The sequence below is a fragment of the Osmia lignaria genome, chromosome 7 (genome assembly GCF_051020975.1).
Source record: "Osmia lignaria lignaria isolate PbOS001 chromosome 7, iyOsmLign1, whole genome shotgun sequence".
Taxonomy (NCBI): domain Eukaryota; kingdom Metazoa; phylum Arthropoda; class Insecta; order Hymenoptera; family Megachilidae; genus Osmia; species Osmia lignaria.
In genome coordinates this window covers 2,060,617-2,068,184 of record NC_135038.1, presented here as the reverse complement: position 1 = coordinate 2,068,184, position 7,568 = coordinate 2,060,617, and the positions used below count along the sequence as shown (strand labels likewise).

General features: G+C 41.7%; 1 protein-coding gene across 6 annotated transcripts in view; it reads right to left on the bottom strand.

Annotated features, from left to right (window-relative positions):
- Nucleotides 1-7,568, bottom strand: part of YME1L (ATP-dependent zinc metalloprotease YME1L) — a 259,223-nt gene that overhangs the window by 199,473 nt on the left and 52,182 nt on the right. The gene's annotated exons all lie outside the window — the stretch shown is intronic.

Sequence of the window (7,568 nt, the reverse complement as noted above, 5' to 3'; positions counted from 1 at the left end):
TCTGTCAAGAGTACCACATGGCCCGGCTACCGTCCATGTAATGAAGCGAGTTTAAAAATCAAACTTAACTGATTTCAATAATTTTGAATTTCGACTTGCGTGGCCGTGAGGCCAGCAATATTAATTTAATCTAACCTATCCCAACTTAATCCACTGATTAGGTTATATATATTATAGGAATCTACATTTTCAGGAATCTTTTTCTCTTATCCGACTAGATTAGGTTAGGTTACGTTAAATTAATATACTGGCCGCCATTAGGCAAGTCAAAATTCAAAATGATTGAAATAAATCAAGTTTAATTTTTATGTTCACCCATTATGTGGATGGTTGTCAGGCCATGTGGTGCTGTTGACAGAAACAGTAGATAAGCAAGGATCGCTTGCGACGCACACACGACCACAGATGTATACGTACAGGCAAAATTCAGTGTAGTAGTACTCACGGTTTTTCACGAATATCTTGGAAACTAAGTAAGTCCGACATATAGGTTAGAGGAAAAAATGTGCTTATAATGTTGAATTTTACAACATATTTAAAAATCATCGAAATTGGAGGAGGAGCACTTTTTTTACAAGTTCACCATTGAAACTTTAAGAGTTTCAAATGTCTGGCTACTAGATGCGACACGCTCCAAATTTTGAAGTTATAAATTCAATAGTTGTAGGAATTTTTGGTAATTTTCGATATCTCATCAACACCACCGATTTCGCTCATTTTTTAAAATGTTGTTGGGATGATGATTCTGAGCAACTTTCTCCCATGCATATAATCGCCGCCCGGCCTTAGTTTTCAAGATATCTGCAAAAGAATGTTGCTACTATTCCAGTAAATTCTGCGTATACCTACACGTCCGTGCCGGTGTGTGCATCAGTATGGGATGGCTGGTTTCTGTAAACACAGCATGGTGTCCGTCAAGCAGTATACATAACGGGTGGAACTTAAAAATCCAATATTAATTTAACCTAGTTTAATCTAGTACAAAATTAAATTAGTGAATTAGGTTAGATTAGGTCTCACCTGAGGCGGGTAGGGCGGCGGGCTGTGAAGATGTTACAAGCTAGGCCCGTCGCGTCGGCCCCAACAGAGATGAGGATAGGGGAGCGTTGGCTCCCCCGAAGAGGATTCCCGGGGTAGGCACCCGCCTCCCCCAGAAGAGGAGGACTGGGGAGGGGTACCCAACATCGATGTCTTTGGAAGATTTCCCGCACGTAAAAAAAAAGAAGTTAGGTTAGGTTAGATAGGAAGGATGGCCCGCAGACAGTCCCTCTGCGTACGGGCCCATAGTTTTGCTGGACGAGATAGGGAAGTTATTCGAAAGAATTATAGCTGACCGCCTCGCCCAGCACCTATCCCGGGAAGGCCCTGATTTGGCCGCGTCGCAGTACGGCTTCAGACGGGAGCGCAGCACGATAGATGCCAACAAATCGCTGCGTTCCCATTGCCACTCGGCCGTATCCCGGGGCAGTGTGGCGTTGAGCGTTTTGCTTGATATAGTAAATGCGTTCAACACCTTGTCCCATGTGACGAAAAGGGAGGCACTAGCCGACCATGATATGCCCCCCTACCTGAGGAGGATCGTAGGGCTCTACCTACGGGATAGGAGCATCGAGTTCTTGGGCCGGGCCGGAAGAATATTCCAAAGGGACGTTGAGGAGTACCCCAGGGGTCAGCTCTGGGCCTCCCTTTGTGGAATCTGGGGTACAACAAAGCTCTGCGGGTCAATGTTCCGATCGGGGTAAGCATCACGTATTTTGCGGATGATACGCACGTTCTTGCCATCGACCGGGACTTGAGCAGAACCAGCTGTCTCGCGGAGATTGGTGTTGTTATCGTACTGCGGCGAGTAGAGCGGAAAATGGCCATCAGGGTCATCAGAGGGTACCGTATGGTCTCTCACGCAGCGGCGATGACTCTGACGGGTACCGTACCGTTCAAGTACGAGGCAGAGGCTTGCGCCACAGTTTACTGGAGCTTGCGAAACAACGGCAGAGTGCCACCACTGTGAGGCGGGGGGCGCAGTACATCCTGCCAGACTGCCCTGTGTTTGCGTGGGCCCGTCACGCCCTCCAGTGCGAGATCGGCATTGACGTCTCGCCGGCGGCAGTTGTAAGAAACATCCTCGTCGGCGAGACGCAATGGAGGGCGGTGACCTCTTTTTGTGAGGAGGTCAGTAGTTGTTCTATGCGGGTTCTAAATCACTGGCGTCAGCATTTTTTTTGCTGACTCAGCAGTAATTTGACACCGTCAGCAGAAATACGATAATGATAGAGCAATTGCAACTCAAAAAGGACTTATCAACTGGTTTGAAAAATAGTTTAACAGCCAAGATAGCGAGATTTAAATCGATAAGAGCAGAGTTACACGGATCTGTAAAAGTAGGTGAAGGTTAAGGGAGAACAGATGCTGAATCACATGCATCATCATCATCTCTTATCTGGGAGGATGTAGAATCAGCTTTCCATAACCGGATAACTACAGGATTATAATCAACACCGAGCATATCGACCCACGAAACTTTTTGGAAGATGCTAGAAAAATAGTATTCCAACGTCTAGTGGAAGTTTTCCAAAATCATTCATGCATAAAAGTGATACGGTGTTATATTGGGAGTTTATCATTAATAATAAAAGTGATGTGAAAAGTTTCAGTGTGAGAAATAAACAATTATTTTCTACATCGAACTTGAACGATTGGTATGACAAATACGTTGTGAACTCAACTTTAACACTGATGGAAGAATTTCAGGAACGGGACAACGGTTGGGCGTTATCGAAAATTCTGCATTTGATGTTAAATATCAATAAATGTAATCCGATGCACGCTGGTTGTTACACCGACATACCAAAAACAACGAAGGACAAAACAGCGGTAGTACCATAAATGTGACAGTTGATGATGATACGTGTTTTGTCAGATCGATAGTTGCAGCATTATATCCCGTCCATGTGAATGCAAATCGACCATCATCGTATCCCAACTATGACACCGTTTTAAATTTGGAGGGCATCGCATTTCCATTAACTCTTAATCAAATACCAAAATTTGAGCGTCAAAACGATGTTTCGATAAACGTTTATTTCTGGGACTTGAATGTGAAAAGATGTGTTTCACTCCAACTCACCACCAGCAAAATATTTCGTCACGTTAACCTGCTGATGTTTGAAACGCCCAACCGTAATGTGCATCACTTTGCATGGATTAAAAATCTTTCCCGGCTTGTTTCAAGCCAGCTCAGTACACATAAGAGTAAAACTTATATTTGTGACAGGTTTGTATCACGCCATTACGATCTATTATAGTATACGTTTGTACTAATGCAGTTACTTTGTTTATATGCAGGTGCCTTCACTACTTTTATGCAGAAGAAAAGTTATTGAAACATACGAAGAACTGCATGAAGATGAACGACTGTGCAATCATTCTACGAGTGAGAATAAAATAATAAAGTTTGATAATTTTTGTCACCGAGAACATCATCCATTCATCGTGTACACTGATTTCGAATGCTTGCTTAAGAAGGTTAACAGTAACATCAATCAAGGACACTGCAATGCATACCAGCAGCACGAAGCATACTGTGTGGGATATTATTTTCACTGTTCGTACAATGCATCGGTGTGCGAGTATCGCGCGTATCAGGGCCCTGACTGTGCTGCATGGTTCGTGAATGAACTTGAGAACCTTGTAAGAAAAATTGCACCATTATTTAATACGATTGTGCCCATGATAAATTTTTTTTTGCGAGTTTAGAGTGGCATCAACACCAAAGGTTATTAGCGACTGTTGGCTCGATTTAGCAACTTATGGTGAGTGCTCGGTTGAAGATTTGTAGGGAAACAGGGAAGGAGAGGGGGCAGACACTTGTGGGGTCAGAGGGTGTGGTGGCACAATTTTCATAGGTTGTCGAGAATTCCGATAGTCTTGCAGAATGATAGCAGCGTGTCCTGGTACGCGGGTGAAGTAGTTGCCTCGGTTAGGTTGTCCATAATATTCACTTCTCTTCTTGCTTGATTATACTTTCAGCATTCGAGGATGATGTGGTTGATTGTTAAGGGTGTATTGCATATTTCGCACAGACTGGGGTGACTATTGTTAAGAAGGTGTGAGTGTGATAATTTGGAATGCCCGGTTCTGATACGAGTTATTGCCACTTGTTGTTTCCTATTGAAGTTTAGATTTGTTGTTAGATCATAAAAGTTGTCGATTGATTTATGGAGTGGACTTGCTTTGTAATTTCTCCATGTGCGGTTCCAAGGCTGCTTCCACAATGATTTGATGTGTTGGATAATGTCCACGGAAGTGTTAAGCAAGGATTGACTCTCCATATGTAGGGTGGATGCGATTTTCGCTTCGAGGTCGGCCATGACATTTCCGTGAATGTCTACATGGGAGAGGATCCATGCTACAATTATTGTTTTGCGAGCCTTGATCAGTCTATCGTAGATTTCTTGGATTACTATATACATTTCCATGGTTTGCTTCGTGTTTTGGGTTTTTAGGATGGTGGACAGTGAGTCCGAGAAGATTATGAATTTGGAATATAGAGAGTTGTCGATGAAATTGAGTGCCAAGAGAAGTGCGTATGTTTCGGCTGTGAGGATGCTGTTGAAAGGATTCAAGCCGAGTTTAGTTGTCTCATTCTGGGTGACCATTGCAGCTCCTGTTCCGAATTTGTTTTTGGAGCCGTTGGTGTAGATGTGGATGAAATCGGGGTACTTGTCACAGAGGGTGTTAAACCGTCTTTTCCATTCCTCTGTAGTTAGCTCCTCTTTTTTGTTTCCTACAAGTGATAGGTCGAGGCCGAGTGCATTTAGTGTCCATGGGGGGGCGTTGTGGAACCTGGATTTTTCCATGTCTGGTAGACTGAATTCAAGTTCGCTTAAGCCGAGTATCCACCTGTATCCAACGCCCGTATCGTATCACCGTTCCGAACCTTTCGAATAGGCAGGCGTTGCCTCGTTCCATGCCACGGCAGGCTACGGCTCGGACAATAGTTCTTCGTTTCTTGAAAGAAATTCCTATAGGCGAGAAGTTTCGATTTGCTGCATGCTGTTTCTTTACTATAGGAGTCCGTCGCTTACAATTAGTACTGTACAACTTTTATTACATCTGCAAGTTAAAAGAGGAATTTTGGGAATCGGTTTATGACTTACAGAAATAAAATTAATACTGTACAACTTTTATTACATCCGCAAGTTAAAAGAGGAATTTTGGGAAACGGTTTATAACTTACAGAAATAAAATAGGGGTAAAATATGTTATTATACCAGGGGTTCGAATTCACTTAATCATTTCCAATTTTCCAAACAGCAGGGGTTCCATTGTGCGGCACGGCTTTTGTCTTGCGTAGCAAGAGAATCACACTGTAGGAAATACTATTATAAATAAGAATTGTCCAAACCATATCGTATTTGGTATCATTTTAATCAGAAAAACGTCACAAATATCTTGGTAACAGTTTTATAAGAAAAAAATGAAAAATAACAAAGTTCAGTCGTTGCATTGGTATTATCTCACTGATATATCCGATTCCAGATTCCAGATCTCGTGCCTCAAGAGTCATGTTTACACTTGACATAGCATTTCGGGCCTTCGCCTGGGTATGTTGCTTTTACGTTTCAAGTGGTCTCCGAACCTATCCTTTGAACGGCAAAAAACCGACAATTTTCTGATCGGCCCGTTCCTTCACCTCCGTATCACAGCCCAATAGAACTTCGGATACTCGGCAACGGAAAAATCTCTACAAAATTAACATTGTCCTTTTTCAATAATGACACAGCTGATTATTAACATTGCTGTTTTATGAACAGCGTATCGCCGAAGATAATTGATCTGTTTCAATATATTTAAACGATAAAATTTGTCTAAATTAAATTAGATTAAGTTCATAAATAATTTCATCGATTTTGAAATGAATCCAATAATACCGCAAGATTTCAAATAAATTGAAACCCAAGTAACGGCACGAAACGCTATGTCAAGTGTAAACGCATGAACCTTTCCTTCGATGGAACGGCAAAGAACCAAGAAATTTTTCGGATGGGTCCGTTGCCTCCGTTCCATTGGAACGGCACACAGCGAAACGAAACTCCTCGCCTGTAGTGGCCCAGTCCTATTGCCTAACCGTTTCTATCAAGAAACGAAGAAATGTTGTCCGAGCCACAGCATGCCGTTGCATGCAACGGGGCAACGCCTGCCTATTCAAAAGGGTTCGGAACGGTGATACGATACGGGCGTTGGATACAGGTGGATACTCGGCTTTAGATAGCTTTTAATTCTTTGGCTGGAGGTGATTTTACCAGCTTGGTGTTCTGCTTGATGCCGGTTTCTTGAGAAAATGTCACCGTAAATGATCGGATTTGTAGATGTTGAGGCCCTTGCGGCATATTTTATACTTAGAAGTTTTCTTCTATGTTGCAACGATGTTTTGCCAGCTTCTATCATTATGCTTCCGATGGGGCTTGTATGAAATGATCCCGTTGCTATTCTTAATCCCATATTGTGGATTACATCGAGTTTTCTTAGTAGGTTCGGTTTAGCAGAGTCGTATATTACAGATGCATAGTCTATTTTGGACCGGACGATCGCTTTGTAAGCTTGTAAGAGGACGGTTTTATCTGCTCCCCAATTGTTGTGTGCCAAGGATTTAATTATCTTGATTCTCTGCTTGCAGTTATCAGCAAGGTTGTTGATGTGGTTGCTCCATGTGAGCTTGGAGTCGAAAAATACTCCTAATAGTTTTGTGCATGTGACAGATCGTAGTAAGTTCGTTCCAAGTTTCAACACAGGCATCTGGGCTTCGTGGTGGTTGGAAAACAAGATACATTCCGTCTTGGTGGCTGTGAATTTAAGACCGTTATTTTTAGACCAGTCGTGTAGTTTGTTAAGAGCCGATTGTATCGTATGTTGGGAGGTGTTGAGAGATTTCCCTTTACATATGATGGTGATATCATCCGCAAATATTCTTGTGATAACGGGGGGTTCAGTGATTCTGCAGGCATCGTTAATGACTATTAGAAATAGTGTGACGTTAACAAGGGACATTACCCAATCGACACACGCCGATTTTGATACCCTTTGAGTATGATATAGAATTCAAAAAAATATTTGACACGTATTTTTTTTTAATCGGCCATCGTCCATGCTGAAGGGGTGAAAATAGCCCCCAAAGTTAGGGTTGCTAAACATATTTTCTTGAATATCTCAGGAACTATTAGGTGTAGGCGAAAAATTCAAAATGGAATTTGTGTGTTTTTGAACAGCAAATTTTTCTATGTCGCCATCTTTTTAATAAATTTATTTGTTTAAAAAATATATTGAAAAATAATCTATTTTTGTCATTTTTTTTGGTAAAATGTTGATCTATTTTCATAAAAATTTGTACAAGTAAACTATACATCTTGACAAAGAATGCGAATAAATTGGAATTTTAAAGTTCACTGTCATAGTAGTTATTATTACGTTGCAAATTGTACTCACGTCTCGACTCTGCTGGCCCTCTATAGCGATGTCTACGTTTCATTTTGATATAAATTTGTGTAATATCATTCAATTAATTTACACTA